The sequence below is a fragment of the Humulus lupulus genome, chromosome 2, assembly GCF_963169125.1.
Source record: "Humulus lupulus chromosome 2, drHumLupu1.1, whole genome shotgun sequence".
Lineage (NCBI taxonomy): Eukaryota > Viridiplantae > Streptophyta > Magnoliopsida > Rosales > Cannabaceae > Humulus > Humulus lupulus.
This window is the reverse complement of record NC_084794.1, coordinates 108,792,689-108,812,054: the sequence shown is the minus strand read 5'-3', so window position 1 is coordinate 108,812,054 and position 19,366 is coordinate 108,792,689. Positions and strand designations below refer to the sequence as shown.

At 40.2% G+C, this 19,366-nt stretch overlaps 1 long non-coding RNA gene across 1 annotated transcript; it reads right to left on the bottom strand.

Annotated features, from left to right (window-relative positions):
- Positions 1 to 1,366: 1,366 nt before the first annotated feature.
- On the bottom strand, positions 1,367 to 3,191 carry LOC133816238 (uncharacterized). The gene is made up of 3 exons (XR_009885101.1): positions 3,080 to 3,191; positions 2,253 to 2,289; positions 1,367 to 1,796 (listed from the first exon to the last, which is right to left on the bottom strand). It is a non-coding gene; the product is annotated as an uncharacterized LOC133816238 (long non-coding RNA).
- Positions 3,192 to 19,366: the final 16,175 nt, after the last annotated feature.

Genomic DNA, 19,366 nt, shown 5'->3' with positions numbered 1-19,366 from the left:
ATCATAAACATATACTATAAAACATATGACTATATAAAAAAAAATATCCCATAGGACTACAATGGTCATCATTCTTCTTGGGGCTTGCTAGCTAGGCAATCATATGCCCATACATTTACGGGGCTTGTTATCTAAACAAGTCATATAAATTTATGGGGCTCGTTATCTAAACAAATCATATGCCCAAGGAATATATTATTAGGGCTTGTTATCTAAACAAGTTATATGCTTGTTATCTAAACAAATTATATGCTTGTTATCTAAAAAAATCATATACTCAAGGACTAAAAACATATCATACATATAAATATCATAGAATAAACATATCAAAACATAAAAGCACATAAAATCTATCCTATTTTGCTTACCAACACAAAAATGTTTGAGAACAAGGAAGGGATTTGGAACACTCCTAAAACCAAAAATAAGAATGGTGAGTAAGAAAAGAGATGATAAAGAAGAGAACTAAATCACCAAGAAGAAGCTTACCAACAAATCATATACTCAAGGACTAAAAACATATCATACATATAAATATCATAGAATGAACATATCAAAACATAAAAGCACATAAAATCTATCCTATTTTCCTTACCAACACAAAAATGTTTGAGAACAAGGAAGGGATTTGGAACACTCCTAAAACCAAAAATAAGAATGGTGAGTAAGAAAAGAGATGATAAAGAAGAGAACTAAATCACCAAGAAGAAGCTTACCAACAAATCATATACTCAAGGACTAAAAACATATTATACATATAAATATCATAGAATAAACATATCAAAACATAAAGGCACATAAAATCTATCCTATTTTCCTTACCAACACAAAAATATTTGAGAACAAGGAAGGGATTTGGAACACTCCTAAAACCAAAAATAAGAATGGTGAGTAAGAAAAGAGATGATAAAGAAGATAACTAAATCACCAAGAAGAAGCTTACCGAAAAGAAACCTTAAGTTCAAAGAACTTTGTACGCCCTGAATATTATCACGTACCCTGTTGAGGTAGCTCGGGTACAGCGAACTAGCTAAAAGCCATAATCAACGTTCCACGTGTCCACCTTTCATCTGAGGAAATTCGATACGATCCCCTAGAAAAATAGCTCGAGCTGATGAGTCATTTAGCAACTTACCACCTGGAGCCATTGTGTAATATGGCATCAAAAGGCACGAGCTAACATTACGTTAAGCTCGTGGTACGCCAGAGGCCTGACGTACCCTAGGATCTTTGTAAAGTTGACAACGCAATGTAAACGTGCATAAAACAGACATCACATGTCTGTTTTATTCTCAAATTCCTGGATACGCAATATAAATGTAACGACCTCCTTTCTTAACATACATATATAGTGTAAAAACAAATTTTAACCTAAATATGACAATACTGAAATTCTGAATTTACAAAAAACTTTATTAAACAATACATAAATAATGTTTATAACCTCAAACCACATAATACTCACAACTAAATAAAAACTTTATCTTACATACAAATCTTAATACTTTTATAAATCATTTTCGTGGCGTTACTACACCTTAACGTAGAAATGAAAACATATCCAACTGATAAATTGAAAAGCTTTATGTAAATTACAAAGTTCATGAAATACTTTTAAAGCTTTAAGTAAATGATAAAGTTCACAAAATACTTTTAATGAAATATAATAAAACCAAGTTTCTTGTTTATTTATGAAATAGCATAGCAGAACTCCACTCCCTTCAGGTCAACCCCATATGTACAGTCATGTTGGCTCCATGTATACTCATCAACGATTTATATTTGGGGCCTCTTACCTACAATACAAAACATTAACTGATGAGCTAAGGCTCAGTAAGCAGAATAACTACCTCATATGCATTAAAATAAACGTGCAACATGCTATGTATTCTCTTTCTTTCTTTCACTTTCCTTTCTTTTGGGCCCTAGAGGATGCTGCTGTCGGCATTACATAAGGAATCACATTCCCACCTGAACATAAACATGATAATAGGGAATTTCCCGCATAAACATTCATCATATAGGGACGTACATCTCCCTCCTTACATTTTTGGGACTTAGGTCTCCCAAGCAGCACCTCTACTTTAACGTTTTCAATAACTTGTCTGTGAACATTAAGCGTGCTTATGCATAATATAACATTCTTGAAAATAACTTATGCGTAAGAACAATATGACAGATTAACATATAAAGCATATAAATGCACATAAGACACATAGAATACTTGTATTGTAGATGAGGATTCTACTTACCTTGCGTCTTGATAAAACAACCGAAATTGTTAGCTTCCTGGTAAAAACACAAACTATTAACTTACATAAAATCTACATGATGTAATTTTAGTTTGTAATTGTTGTTATTCTATTTTACTCTTCTTCTTATTTTATTGTTTATTTTATGTCCAGGCATATGGTCATACTATAATTGTCCATGGCAAGATCCTGGTCTAAAAGTCGTGGTCGTGGTCATGGTCATACGGAAATGTCCAGGTCATAGTATCAGTCAATAATAATAGGGAATAAGGTCATATAGTAAAAGTCCAAATAGTCCAAAGTGTGACCATAGCCTATATAAGTTTAGTATTATAAAGATACATAAAAAAATAGTTTATATTTCAATTTTGGCATTTGTAAAATATGACGACATGGTAAAATAATCCATATATAAATTTTTGCATTTTAATGGCATAGTAAAGTAATCTATATAAATTTTGGCATTATAATGGCATGGTAACATAATCCATATATAAATTTGGCATTATAGTAAAATAATCTATATATAAATTTTTGGTATTATAACGGCATAGTAAAATAATCTACATATAACTTTTGGCATTATAACGTCATAGTAAAATAATCTATATATAAATTTTGGCATTATAACGGCATAGTAAAATAATCTATATATAAAATTTGGCATTATAACGGCATAGTAAATTAATTTATATATAAATTTTTGCATTATAACGACATAGTAAAATAATCTATATATAACTTTTGGCATTATAACGGCATAGTAAAATAATCTATACATATATAATAACTAAATAACTGAAAATAAAGGCTCGGGAAGAGCTTACCTAAAAGGTTTTCGTAGGCTAGCGTTATGGACAGAACTTCGCCTAGATCTCCGAGGTTTAGAACTTTAGAAGGATGTTAAGAAGATTTTTGGGTATAGTAAGAGAAAGGAAAATGAGGATTTTGTGATTTCAAGATGAGTTTTGGAAGGGCTATTTATAGGAAAAACTTGGGATACTATTCTAATAAAATATTAAAAATAATAAGCATAGTGGAATAATAACATATTCAAAATATCAAGCATAGTAATTTGCTTAAGTCATCAATGTGTCACTACTGCATCAACATGTGGAACCCATGGGGTGGACCCCGCTGTGGGACCCATGTGGACCCTACTGTGGGACCCTTGCGGACCCCACTGTGGGACCCACTATGAATAGTACCCGGTGAATAGTAAAAAAATGAAAATTTCCCAATCTTCTTATATTACTTAGTCCAGCATTTTTGACTCACAAACTTTTCTGAAAAAGTTTCTCTAACACCCATAAATTAATTATTCCCACCTGTTGGTTACTTCAACAACTTAGAATTGTTAAAATCCCATAATAGAAAACAACTACACCCCCAACGGTCATGAACACTATTCACCAACGGTCATAAACGGCTAGTTTTTGCCCTATAAATACTTGTTCCTTCAACCATTTATTTGCACAACTTCTTCATCTCTTAACCTTCTAGATAAAATTCATCATCAAAACATGAATTTCTCTTTATTTTTCATAACTTTAGTGATTGTTTGCTTGTATTTAGCATCATTCTATGGGTATTATACTAATGAAATGCCCATGAATGTTATAGTTGCATATTCATTAGTTATTCTTCCACTTTACTTAATAGCTCTAACATTCGGTTAGCATTGTAATGCACTAAAAAATGAATAAAAAATATCTTCTCTTATCTTTCATAATTGTTATAATTTGTAAAAAGAAAATGGGAGTTACAATCTACCCTCCTTATAAATTTTCATCCTCGAAAATCTAGAATAAATCGGGATATTTAGCTTTCATCTCATCCTCACGCTCCCACGTAGCCTCTTCTATTGCCTGGCTTCTCCACAATACTTTGACCAAAGGTATTTCTTTATTTCTTAAGACCTTATTCTTTCGATCCAAAATTTGGACAGGCTTTTCCTCATAAGTAAGGTCTTTGTCCACCTGGATAACTTCATGTTTCAACACGTGACTGGAATCAGGAATGTATTTCTTCAACATCGACACATGGAATACATCATGTACATCCGACAACTCTGGTGGCAGTGCCAATTTATAGGCCACTTTTCCAATTCGGTCTAGTATTTCAAAAGGTCCAATGAACCTTGGGTTCAATTTCCCTTTTTGTCCAAATCTCATAACACCTTTCATTGGCGTTATCCGCAGAAATACTTTTTCTCCGACTTGGAACTCTAATGGTCTTCTTCGTTTGTCTGCATAGCACTTTTGTCGACTTTGGGCTGTTGCTATCCTTTGTTGAATTTTTCGAATGGCTTCCGTTGTCGACGTCACCATATCTGGTCCAGTTTGTTGCTCTATGTACTTTCTTTCACCCACTTCATGCCAATGGATAGGAGATCGACACTTCCGCCCATATAACGCTTCATAGGGTGCCATCCCTATGGTTTCCTGATAACTGTTGTTATAGGCAAATTCAATCAGCGGTAAATATTTACTCCACGATCCTTCAAAGTCCAGGACACACGCTCTTAGCATATCTTCAAGAGTCTGTATAGTCCTTTCTGTTTGACCATCTGTTTGTGGGCGGAAAGCTGTACTAAATTTCAATCTTGTCCCCATAGCCTTGTGCAAGCTTTGCCAGAACTTCGAAGTAAACTTTGAGTCTCTATCTGACACTATGGAAATTGGAATTCCATGCAATCGTACTATCTCTTGCACATAAGCTTCCGCTAACTGATCCCCTGTGTACGTCACCTTTACCGGAAGGAAATGAGCCGACTTTGTTAATCGGTCGATGATGACCCATATTGAATCATATCCTTTGCTTGTTCGTGGAAGTCCAATAACGAAGTCCATTGCAATCTGCTCCCATTTCCATTCTGGTATTTCCAAAGGCTGCAGTTCTCCTCCAGGTCGTTGATGTTCTGCCTTAATCCTCTGGCAAGTAAGGCATCGAGCTACATATTGGGCTACATCTTTCTTCATGCCAGGCCACCAAAAGTGTTCCTTCAAACTTCTGTACATCTTTGTTGAGCCTGGGTGTACCGTGTATGGAGTATTATGGGCTTCATTCATAATCTTTTTCTTAATGTCCTCTCTTGCAGGTATGCAAATTCTTTCATTAAATTTTAACATTCCTGAGTCAGAAACATTAAAATTCTTCACTTTTTCTTCTTTGACTTCTGCTCTGACCTCGGTTAGGTAAGGATCTGATTCTTGACCTTCTTTTATTTCCTCCAGCAGAGTCGACTGCAACGTCAGATTGGACAATCCTCCGATTACTACTTCTATGCCCGATCTTACTACTTCCTCTTGTAGCGGTTTGGACAAGGCTTGAAGGAACATCAAGCTTGTCGACGTCTTTCTACTCAATGCATCCGCTACTTTGTTGGCTTTCCCAGGGTGGTATAAAATTTCACAGTCGTAGTCTTTGACTAATTCCAACCACCTTCTTTGTCTCATATTAAGTTCTTTCTGGGTAAAGAAGTACTTCAGACTTTTGTGATCGGTAAAAATTTTACATCTTACTCCATAGAGATAATGTCTCCAAATTTTCAAGGCAAAAACTACCGCAGCTAACTCTAGATCATGTGTGGGGTAGTTCTTCTCATAATCCTTTAATTGTCTGGAGGCGTAAGCTACTACTCTCTCTTCTTGCATCAACACCGCTCCTAATCCCATCTTTGAAGCGTCACAGAAAATTTCAAGCTCGTCTGTACTATTCGGGATGGTGAGGACTGGGGCATTAGTTAGTCGATTCTTTAATTCCCTAAAACTCTTCTCACAAGCTTCCGTCCATATGAATCGACTATTCATTCTAGTGAGCGCCGTAAGTGGGGTTGCAATTTTGGAAAACCCTTCTATGAATCGTCGATAATATCCAGCTAAGCCCAGAAAACTTCTTATTTCAGTTGCATTCCTTGGCTGGGACCATTCTTTTATTGCTTCCACCTTAGCTGGATCCACCAAAATCCCACTTTTTGATACAACATGTCCCAAAAAGTTAATCTTGTCGAGCCAAAATTCGCACTTCTTGAATTTGGCATACAGTTGTTCCTTTTTGAGAGTTTCCAGCGTACGTCTTAGATGTTCCTCATGTTCTTTTTCCGACTTTGAGTATATAAGGATATCATCGATAAAAACAACGACAAATTTATCCAAGAAATCCTTAAATACCCTATTCATGGGGTCCATGAAAGCTGCAGGAGCATTAGTTAGTCCAAATGGCATCACCAGGAATTCGTAATGTCCATAACGAGTTCGAAACGCCGTTTTGGGAATATCATGTTCCTTCACCTTGAGCTGGTGGTATCCCGAACGAAGGTCTATCTTTGAAAATACTGCCGCTCCTTGTAGTTGGTCGAATAAATCATCAATCCTGGGTAGCGGATACTTATTTTTAATCGTCACTTTGTTGAGCTCCCTGTAATCAATGCACATTCTCATTGTGCCATCCTTCTTCTTCACGAATAGTACTGGGGCTCCCCACGGTGAATGACTGGGTCTTATAAACTTCTTTTCCAAAAGTTCCTCCAGTTGAGTCTTTAGTTCCTTCAGCTCGGCAGGTGCCATGCGGTAAGGGGCCTTTGAAATCGGAGTTGTACCAGGTAACAACTCGATCTCAAACTCAATTTCACGATCGGGAGGAATTCCAGGAAGATGTTCTGGAAATACTTCCATGAATTCTCGTATAATATGAACGTCTTCAGGTCGCGCAAGCTTCTCTTTCGAGACGTCACAAATAGTTGCTAGATATCCGGTGCATCCGTTTGCTAATAATCTCCTGGCCTTTGCTGCAGAAATCATTGGTGAAGGGGTTCGCTTCTCTTTCCCTTGAAAATGAACTTCTTCTTCTCCAACCGGTGCAAAAACGACTTCTTTCTTACTACAGTCGATTCTAGCGTTATACGTTGTTAGGAAATCCATTCCTAAAATGACGTCATAGTCCTTCATGTCGATAATGATCAGGTTAACATATAGTTCCCTGTCATTGATTGTAATTGGTATAGTCTTATACCAATGAGTTGAGTATAGCACTTCCCCGGAGGGCAGTGCTACACTAAAAATTGTATCCATCTCAACAGGTAATCCATTCAGTCTACCAACTAAATGCACTGATGCGAATGAGTGTGTAGCTCCAGAATCAACTAATACTGATGCAGGGACATTATTGAAAAGGAGCTGACTTGAGATTACTGTGGATGGACTTGCTTCCGCTTCTTCTCGAGTCAAGGCAAAGACTCTGCCATTTGTTTTCTTTTCCTCTCCTCCTTTATATTGTTCATTACGGTTGGAACATTCCCTTGCAAAGTGTCCCGGCTTCCTGCATATGTAGCAAGTGTTAGTACCAACCCGACATTCACCAGGATGATATCTGTTAATGCCACTGCCCAGGTCATGAAAAGACGTTCAGAGTCTGACAGGAAGAGTGGCAGCCCTTAATTAGTTTATTTCCAAGTCTACTGACAAGTGTTTGCCCTTCTATAGCCTGCTTCGAGGGAACAAAAAGTTTGAATGGACCGATGAATGCGAGCGGGCCTTCGTCGATCTAAAAAGACATTTAGCCGAGCTGCCAGTGTTGTCTAAACCAACGGCAGGAAAGCCTCTTTTTCTTTACTTAGCTGTTACGGAAGATGTGGCTAGCGCCATGCTAGTCCGGGAAGAGGACCGAGTTCAAAAGCCAGTCTATTACATTAGCAAGACTTCTCGGAGCTGAATCACAGTATCATTTAATGGAAAAGATGGCTTTCTGCCTTATCACGGCCTCCAGAAAGGTTAGGCCATACTTCCACTCCCATTCAATCCACGTCATGACCGATCAACCCTTAAGGCAGGTACTACGAAAAACCTGAAGCATCAGGACATCTCTTGAAATGGGCTATCGAGCTCAGCCAATTCAAAATATTGTACATACCATGGGCTTCAATCAAAAGGCAAGCTCTGGCTGATTTCATGGCTGAATGCACTGGATTCCAAGAGGAACCTGTGGAAGAACTGGTGCAGGCCTTGTGGAGAGTCTTCGTGGATGGTTCATCTAATGAGAACGGGTCCAGAGCTGGAATCATTTTGATATCCCCAGAGGGGCATCGTTTCCACTCCGCGTTATAGTTGGGGTTCGAGGCATCCAACAACGAGGCTGAGTACAAAGCTATATTGGCTGGGCTTAGAGTGGCAAAGGAGTTGAAGGTCAGGGTCGTCCGGTGCTACAGCGATTCCTAGCTTGTGGTAAACCAAGTATTTGGGTAATACCAAGCGCGATAAACCACGATGGTGGCCTACCTGGCCAAGGTGAGGAAAGAGCTGTTTGAATTTGAATATAGCCTAGGCAAGCAGATCCCTCGTGAGCAGAATGACAATGCTGATGCTCTAGCAAAACTCGCCACCTCCAAGGAGGCCGAAACATTGAACCTGATACCGGTGGAATTCTTGGAAAGACCAAGCATGGTGGAGAATACAAGGGAGATCGAGATGATTGACACCAGGCCAACCTGGATGACTCCCTGTAATGACCCAACTACTCTAGGCTTTTGGACCATTAACGAAAACTATACATAAACACTAATCCTTAACAAAACTTACAAGTGAAAAGATCATAACTTTATTAAAACTTGTAAAAAGGAAATGTTAAACTTACATAAAATTGAAGTTAGGATATGGGATCCCATTGTTTTAAAATCAAAACATGACATAATGATAATTAAAAAGAGATTACATAATAAAATGCGGAAAGAGACATATAAAAACCATAAGAAAACAAAAAATACATCCTCGAAACTGAAACTCTTGACTCCTTGAATCCATTCCGCCTCAATACACATTCCCCAAGCTTCCAAGAATCTTTCCCGCCACTAAGACTATTTTCCTGCACATATAAACAAAAAGGAGTGAGCCTAATGCCCAGCAAGGAAAATCTAACATATAGCCATATACATAAAAATTTATAATGCAACATAAAACATACCATAACACTTATGTCACATACATACTATAATGGCCATTATTACTTGGGGTCCCATAAACTAAACAAGTCATATGCCCATTAGATTAGTGGGGTCTTGCTAGCTAAGCAAGTCATATGCCCATAATCTATTTGGGGCTTGTTAGTCATATAGGTCATATGCCCAAGCCTACAAACATACTTAACTTAACATATTTCATAACATAAAAATCAAAAGATAACATATAAGAACATATAACATATAAATTCTATCCTATTTTCCTTACCAAAATTACCGGGATATGAGGACAGAGTTGGGACTTTGGAACACTCCTAAAAACCATTTGTAACAGAGTGAGTAAATTGAAGAAAAGGGATGAAAAGAATGGAAGGACTATACCATTGAGAATATACTTACCAAAAACTTATGTGCAAGTTCTTAGATTTCCTAACCAAAATAAAGAATAAGGTTAGAAGGCTGAGTAGAAGACTATGAGAACTTAAATAAAATAATAACAATTGAACTAGAGTGTGGAAATACCTTGAAGGCTTATAAGACCAATATAAACCTTGAACCGAAATGCTATAAAACCTTACTTCCCAAGTGTTTGATAAGCTTATGATGATCAAGCTTATGATTCCCAACCCAAGTGTTTATACTCTCAATATAATAACCAAGCAACTTGCAGCCTCTGAACTTAGAGTAATAGATGAATAATGGCTGGGTACTAGGTCCTATTTATAGAGTTTAGGAATGAAGAGATCTTCATTTAACTTGAATAAAAATAATGGCTTTTTAAGTGAAAATAATTTGAATTATCGTTCAGCAGAGGCTGAAGACTCGTTCAAAAAGATGCTGGACTTATCAAGAGTTTGAAGGTTTGAATGGAGAACGATTTCAAAAACTTTCAAATTGTGCTGAGAGGGGCGATATATCGCCCCCTGTAGGCGATATATCGCCTGGGCCAATATGCCCGAGGCAATCGTGCATCGTCTTGGGTTTTTCGTATCTTCGTGCTGCGATATATCGCCCCCTATAGCTGCGATATATCGGTATACGTTGATTATTTAAACACGAAATTACACATTTTTAGCTTAATTTAAATTGAGTAAACAGCCTTGACTAAGCCCTTTAACGTTTTCAAAGCTGCTGACTGACCTTAGAGCATTCAAATTTTACCCTTAATAAATTTAATCCTCAAAATACTTAATCCTTAATAACCCATACATAACATGTGCTATTATCTAATTGGTTCTTATCTAAACCTTATAATATAATAAATATTACCCTCAATATCAGTCATATTAATCAAACCTTAGGTTAAAATTATTATTCTTAAACTATAGGTTAAACTTAGAAAATCTACAAGTAATACTATGAGTGTCCAAATAAATCTCGGTCTGAACCAAAAATCCACAGTCATAACAATAATACTACTATTACTATTATACTACTATCTAACTTAGCTAAGTAAAGTTCTTGGACTCTACAATTCTCCCCTACTAAAAAGAATTTCGTCCTCGAAATTTACTTACCAAATAATTCCGGATATCGGCTTTGCATGTCCTCCTCTAACTCCCACGTTGCCTCTCGTTCAGAACTATTACTCCATATGACTTTGACTATAGGAAAGCTCTTTGACCATAACTGCTTCATCCCCCTATCTAGGATGCTAACCGGTCGTTCCTCGTAACTTAAGTCTTTCTGGAGTGCTATCGTATCATACTTGAGGACGTGAGATGGGTCTGACACAAATTTGCGTAGCATCGAGATGTGGAACACGTTGTGACTATCTGCTAGTGCTGGCGGTAGGGCTAGTCTATACGCAACTGCTCCCACTTTGTCTAATATCTCAAAAGGACCTATGAATCGTGGACTAAGCTTGCCTTTCTTTCCAAACCGCTTTACACCTTTCATAGGAGATATCTTCAAGAAGACTTGATCTCCAACTTGGAATTCCACATCGCGTCGCTTGGCATCCACATAGCTTTTCTAACGGCTTTGAGCAGCAAGCATACGCTGTCTAATAAGCACTACTGCTTCTTGAGCTTGTCTAACAGCTTCGGGACCTAGAAGCTGCCTTTCTCCTACCTCGTCCCAGTGCAACGGCGATCAGCACCTTCTTCCATATAGCAACTCATAAGGTGCCATCCCGATCGTTGACTGGTAGCTGTTGTTGTAGGAGAACTCTATCAACGGTAAGTACTTATTCCATGATCCTCCGAAATCAAGTACACACGCGCGTAGCGTATCCTCTATAATCTGAATCGTACGCTCGGACTGCCCATCTATCTAAGGATGAAAAGCTGTACTAAGACTTAACTTAGTACCCATGGCTTGCTGTAAACTTCCCCAAAATCTCGACATAAACACTGATCCTCTATCTGACACTATCGTCTTGGGGATTCCATGCAACCGTACAATCTCTTGGATGTAGACGTCTGCGTATTGGTCTGCCGTGTATGAAGTCTTAACAGGCAGGAAATGAGCCGACTTGGTTAGTCTATCTATTACTATCCAAGCGGAATCATGCTGCTTATTCATCCTTGGCAAACCCGTCACGAAGTCCATAGCTATATCGTTCCACTTCCATTCTGGTACGCTAAGCGGTTCCAATAAACCTGCAGGCCGCTGATGCTCTGCTTTCACTTGCTGGCATATAAGACACTTAGATACATACTATGATATGTCCTTCTTCATCCCTGGCCACCAATATACTACCTTAACATCATGAGTCATCTTGGTAGACCCTGGGTGAACTGAGTACGGGGTGCTGTGCGCTTCTTCCATAATCGTCTTCTTAATACTTTGATCATTTGGCACGCATACCCGATCCTTATATCTCAATAAACCTTGGCTAGATATTGAGAAATCTGTAGCCTTGCCTTCTCTGACTGCATCCATATGTACTGCTAGTGTGCCATCATGTCTCTGACCAATCCGTATGTCCTCTAGCAGATTCGATTAGATAGACAAGTTAGCCAGCTTGCCTACAACTACTTCTATTTCGGCACTAATCAGCTCCTGCTGTAGCGGCTTTTCTATTCCGGCTAAAGTTGCTAAATTCCCATAACTTTTCCTACTAAGCGCATCGGCAACTACGTTCGCCTTTCGCGGGTGGTATAGGATTTCGCAGTCGTAATCCTTTACTAACTCCAACCACCTGCGCTGCCTCATGTTGAGCTACTTTTGAGTAAAGAAGTACTTTAAACTCTTGTGGTCCGTGTAAATCTCGCACCGTTCTCCATAAAGATAATGGTGCCAGATTTTTAATGCAAAGACCAACGCTGCCAACTCCATATCATGAGTTGGATAGCGTTGCTCGTACTCCTTCAATTGTCGTGACGCGTAGGCTATCACCTTGTCATTTTGCATGAGCACGCAACCCAATCCTTGCCTTGATGCATCGCAGTAGACTACGAACTTATCGCTGGGTGTCGGTACACTAAGTACAGGTGCTGAGCAAAGCTTATCCTTAAGCAACTGGAAGCTTTCTTCACACTTATCATTCCATTTGAATCTTTGTTGTTTATGGGTCAGGTTGGTGAGCGGAGTGGCTATCTTTGAAAAGCCCTCTACAAACTTCCTATAATAACCTGCTAACCCTAGAAAGCTTCTTACTTTAGATGCGTTCTTTGGTCTGGGCCAATCCTTCATGGCCTCTACCTTTGATGGGTCTACTGCAACTCCATCTTTCGATATAATGTGCCCGAGGAACGCCACTTGCGAAAGCAAAAATTCGCATTTCTTGAACTTTATCAAAGGACTCAATTTCCTACATTCGATAGTGTGACAAATACCAATGGTTTGCCATGATAGCCCGAGCTCCACCAGTTGAGCTGAAGATGATCTCATCCCCATGGCCATTTGCGGTCAGGGGAATTGATTTAATTGGAGCCCTGCCCACGGGAAAAGAAGGAGTTCTCTATGCAGTAGTGGCCATTGATTATTTCACGAAGTGGGCAGAAGCAGAGCCCCTGGCAACAATAACGTCAAAGAGAGTCCTCGATTTTGTGGTTAAGAATATCATTTGCTGATTCGGACTGCCAAGGAAGATCGTATCAGATAATGGAACCCAGTTCGATAGCGACCTCTTCACCGAATTTTGTGGAAGACACGTCATAATTAAGAGTTTCTCCTCAGTGGCCTACCCCCAGGCTAATGGGCAGGTCGAAGCTGTGAACAAGACGCTCAAGGCAAGCCTTAAGAAGAGGATGGATGAGGCCAAGGGAGTTTGGCCCGAGCAGCTCCCGCAGGTACTATGGGCGTACCGGACCTCACACCGAACTTCGACGGGGCACACCCCTTTTTCCCTGACTTTCAAAAGTGAGGTCATCCTTCCTGTCGAAACAAAGATAGTTACGCACAGGATCCAGACCTTCAGCCAGGAACAGAATGATAAATTTGTTAGCGTGTCCCTCGACCTGATTGATGAAAAGCGAGAAGATTCACAGCTACGGCTCGTGCATTATCAACAAAAAATCACTCGTTACTTTAATTCAAAGGTCAAGAAGCGTGTCTTTGAATTAGGAGACCTGGTACTCCGAAGGGTGTTTTTAGCAAGCAAGGACCCCAAAGATGGTGCCTTAGGCCCGAGCTGGGAAGGGCCCTATCTGATAATCGAAATCGTACAGGAAGGAACTTTCAAATTAGCTCGACTTAATGGAGAAATGGTACCACGGACCTGGAATGCTATACATTTGATAAAGTACTATCAGTGATCAAACCACCTGTCTATGTAAGGCCTGGATATAAAAGCCATTTAATTTTAGAAGAATATATATATAAAAAAAAATTTATAGTGCATTTGTGTCTTTGTACGGTTTCATTTGTATGTTAGTTCAAAGTAACCCAAAAAGTCCACTTCCTTATTACTTGGGGGGCAGATAACCCGAGGACCAGGTTGACCAGGTTCCAAAACTTAGAAGTTGGTTAAATTGATTAACAATGTTTTTTCTAAGGAAAAATCGGAGTATTCAATAAAACTAACACGAACTAAGTTTTTAAATTAAATATCCTGGACATGACTAGGTTCCAAAACTTAGAAGTTGGTTAAATTGATTAACAATGTTTTTTCTAAGGAAAAAGCGGAGTATTCAATAAAACTAACACGAACTAAGTTTTTAAATTAGATATCCTGGACACGACCAGGTTCCAAAACATAGAAGTTGGTTGTTGACGGTGAAATCTCGTCAATGAAATTAGATCGGAAAACTCAAAGGTAAGTCAGGTGATATTTATATAAGAACTGAGAATAAACTTTAAGGAAAAATAAACACAGATCAACAATGGAGCAAGCTTTGTTATATTTCTCAATAGCCTCTACATACAATGAATTTTCCAACCCCCTTTTAGGTGGAGTTAGAGTCCATTTTATAGTAGGCTCTAATGGCCCTGGGTACATGGTGGTCCAGGGGACCAGATGGTACACGAGTACACTAACATGAGAGTGGTTCCAGGGGTAGTGGTGTCGGCTCTGGTATATGGTCAGAGTACGTGGGAGCACCTCAGCTTTTGTACCCGGTCATGACTCCACTACTTGTCTTGTACGGGTGTCAGAGACATGGTGGTGGTGTAACCACTCCTCGTACTATTCCCAACTGCCTCTATTTGTCGGGTACAGGTGTCAGGCCTGTCCCTTGATCCTTGCAGGCATGTACGTACCCCTTTAGAGGTACCTTGTTCGTACTCTTTTTGTCTCTTGTGAGCCACCTTGAACACTGGCATCATGCACACATGGCCCTTGGGTGAGGCCACTAGGCACACGTGGTCCTTGGGACGAGGCCCTTTGGGGTGAGGCCACTGGGCGTGCTTAGTCCTTGGGTGAGGCCCTTTGGGGCGAGGCCACTAGGCACACGTGGCCCTTGGGTCGAGGCCCTTTGGGGCGAGGCCACTAGGCATGCGTGGTCCTTGGGACGAGGCCCTTTGGGGTGAGGCCACTGGGCGTGCTTAGTCCTTGGGCGAGGCCACCCGGCGCGCGGATCAGGTGGTGTCGCGCGGTGCGCGCGCGCGGAGTAGGGACAATGCGTAGTGCACGCACGCGGAGCAGGGGCGTCGCGCGGTGCGCGCGTAGAGCAGGGGCGTCGCGCGGTGCGCGCGCGCGGAGCAGGGGCGTCGCGCAGTCAGCGCGCGCGGGTCCTTGGTGGCACGTGAGGGGCTCTTGGCACTTGTTTTGTGTCTCCTACAAGTACCAGATTTTTAGCATTCACAGGGCCCAAGCGCGTGCTTTGGATCTTTTACAAGCCTGGAATATTGAGCATCCACAAAGGCCATACGTCACGGCTCACAAGGTGTTGCTTCCCTTGGGACCATCTCCCTGTTTCACAAGACTTATAGGCCTGAGCCTGATAATGTAACTAAGTGTCCTTTAGCCTTGTACTTTAACCATGTATTGGGGATTTTTTTTCTTGGTGGATTTTTGGCATCCACATTGGTTAAATTGATTAACGATGTTTTTTCTAAGGAAAAAGAAGAGTATTCAATAAAACTAACACGAACTAAGTTTTTAAATTAAATATCCTGGACACGACCAGGTTTCAAAACTTAGAAGTTAGTTAAATTGATTAACAATGTTTCTTCTAAGGAAAAATCGGAGTATTCAATAAAACTAACACGAACTAAGTTTTTAAATTAAATATCCTAGACACGACCAGGTTCCAAAACTTAGAAGTTGGGTTAATTGATTAACAATGTTTTTTCTAAGGAAAAAGCGGAGTATTCAATAAAACTAACACGAACTAAGTTTTTAAATTAAATATCTTGGACACGACCAGGTTCCAAAACTTAGAAGTTGGTTAAATTGATTAACGATGTTTTTTCAAATGAAAAAGCGGAGTATTCAATAAAACTAACACGAACTAAGTTTTTAAATTAAATATCCTGGACACGACCAGGTTCCAAAACTTAGAAGTTGGTTAAATTGATTAAGTTTTTTCTAAAGAAAAAGCGGTGTCAATAAAACTAACGCGAACTAAGTTTCTACCAAACACGTCATAAAATATGAGAAAAAGATTGAAGAACAAGTAAAGCTTGGATAACTAAAATTAATAAATTATCTCGAGGTGAATAACCTCGTGCTTAGCATTTACAAATGAAAAATACAAAATAAACTAGGACTCCCCAGGATGCCCCGAAGAGGTCACCTCCTTGGTTTCTTGCTCGCTGGTGGTAGAGGTCTCCCCAGTCTCAGAAGGCGGCTCTTGTTGAAGTCGAGCCTTAAACTTCTCAAGATATGGCTCCCACTCCTCAGGGGCCTAGAAAGAGAAGTTGTCGTCTAGATTGAAGGCCCAGCAATGGTAAAGCATGGCCTCTATGGAGGAGATGGAAGCCACCTTCTCTACCTTGGTAGCAGCCTCGGCCTCCAGCTGTTTAGCCCTGGCCTCCGTGAGTTCAGCCTTCACAACAGCCAAGGAGGCTTGCGTAGCATGCTCGCCTTCTTGGGCAGCCGTCAAGGTAGCCTTGGCACTTTGCTCTTGTTGTTGAGCAGTTGCGAGAGCGGCCTGAGTAGTCTAGAGCTCGGCCCTGAACTCTTCATTCCTGGCCCTGGACCGAGCTAGGCAGCAATGTAGGGCCAAAGCCGCCTGCAAAAAAGTAAATAAAGTTAGGCGCATGCTAGGAAGAAAACCAAAGAATAAATTTAACTAAGTAGGCTTACAGTGAGGTTCATCCCCAACACGGACTCTATGCGTTCTCGGGACTCCTCGCCTCGATCTCCCTTAAGTCCTTCGGATTGGCTTTGTAAAAATTCTCCACCGTGTAGTTCGCGGTCTCGTAGACCGTTCCCCGGAAGGTGTCTGGAACTTTCTCCAGGTCTTAGGCATTGACCAGGATACACACGATGGGAGTGGGGACCGGCTTAGCTCCGGCTGGTGCCACCTGGTCTTGAGCAGGGGCTAGGTGTCGCGGGGGAGGAGGCGGCATCTTCTCCGTAGCTGCAGGAGTCTGACCTCTCCCCTTGGCAGGGGACTTGGAGGTTGTCCAAACAGTAGGAGGAGTTTTCTTGGGAAGCCGAGGCCTCTTTACAAGTGGCCCGGATGACCTGGAGGAGGGATTCCCCTCCTGGAAGATGGAGCGCAGGTCGTTGTCCCCAGGCTGTGCCATCTCCTTGCCTGAAACAAGAGGAAAAGGACATTATTACACATGTAAAGTTATTATATTATAAAGGAAATCTAAAGGTGTATTGAAAATGTCCTACCCTCCGAGCTAGAGGATGAGCCTATTGCCGCGACCTCCGGCCTTGAAACTTCAATAGGAAGGGGGAGTCTAAATCTACTACTTCATGAATCAAAGGGGGTTCTGGGTCAGGATCTGCCTCAGGACTAGACTCCTCTACATATTGTCAGAGTCCTGGAGCAACTATACCCTCAAGAAGGGAGGGCCACGACCTAAGGTTGGTCCCATGCTCCTCAAAAAAGGCCAACCTAAAAGACAAGGTGTTGTCTACTACTACGGTACCCCTAGGATGGCCCATCTCATGACGTAGTAGTAATCGATCTACGCATTGGAGCAAGATTATGTTACGGTCTGGGTCATTTTGGTGGCGATTTACGAGCTGTTTTGGGTTAAACCTAACTAGCCTAAGGTCTGCGACAGCCCTGTCTAGGTCCCTAAAGGGGTATGGGTTACCCTGGCCGGAGGGATCGGCTGCTACCCCTGATTGAGCTCATTCCAAATCAGGGTTCCGAGCAGCCTCAGAAGCTTGCCTCTTTCACACGAGCGGTACCTCGGTCTCCTCTTCCTGCTCGTCGCCACCGTCGACCGCAACGTCTCCCTCAGGAATAGGCACCAGCTCGCGGGCTACTGGGTTGTAGAGTCCAAGAACTTTACTTAGCTAAGTTAGATAGTAGTATAATAGTAATAATAGTATTACCTTTATGACTGTGGATTTTTGGTTCAGACCGGGATTTATTTGGACACTCATAGTAGTACTTGTAGATTTTCTAAGTTTAACCTATAGTTTAGGAATATTAATTTTAACCTAAGGTTTGATTAATATGACTGATATTGAGAATAATATTTATTATACTATAAGGTTTAGATAAGAACCAATAAGATAATAGCACATGTTATGTATAGGTTTATTAATGATTAAGTATTTTGAGGATTCAATATATTAAGGTTAAAATTTGAATACTCTAAGGTCAGTCAGCAGCTTTGAAAACGTTAAAGGGCTTAGTCAAGGCTGTTTACTCAATTCAAATTAAGCTAAAAATGTGAGATTTCGTGTTTAAATATTCAGCGTATGCCGATACATCGCAGCTATAGGGGCGAAATATCGCAGTACGAAGATACGGAAAACACGAAACGATGCACGATTGCCTCGGGCATACTGGCCCAGGCGATATATCGCCCCTCTCAGCATATTTTGAATGTTTTCAAAAACGTTCTCCATTCAAACCTTCAACTTCTTGACGAGTCCAGCATCTGTTTGAATGAGTCTTCAGCCTCTGCTGAATGATAATTCAAATTATTTTCACTTAAGAAGCCATTATTTTTATTCAAGTTAAATGAGATCTTTTCATTCCTAAACTCTATAAATAGGACCTAGTACCCAGCCATTTATTCATCTATTACTCTAAGTTCAGAGGCTGCAAGTTGCTAGGTGAGTGTGAGAGTGTAAACACTTGGGTTGGGAATTATAAGCTTGATCATTATAAGCTTATCAAACACTTGGGGAAGTGAGGTTTATTCACATTTCGGTTCAAGGTTTAGATTGATCATATAAGTCTTCAAGGTATTTCCAAACTCTAGTCCATTTCTGTATTATGTTCTTTAAGTTCTCATAGTCTTCTACTCATTCTAACCTTATTCTTATTCTTGGTTAGGAAATCCAAGTTCTTAAGCACAAGATTTTTGGTAAGTATATAGCATAAATCCTTCTTCACTTTCATCCCTTTTCTTCAATATACTCACCATATTTTAAATGGTTTTTAGGAGTGTTCCAAGGTCCCAAATCAGTCCTCATATCCCGGTTATTTTGGTAAGGAAAATAGGATAGGATTTATGTGTTATATGCTTTTATATGTTATCTTATGATTTTATGTTATGTAATATGTTATGTTAAGTATGATTGTAGACTTGGGCATATGACCTATATGACTAACAAGCCCCAAATAGATTATGGGCATATGACTTGCTTAGCTAGCAAGACCCCACTAATCTAATGGGCATATGACTTGTT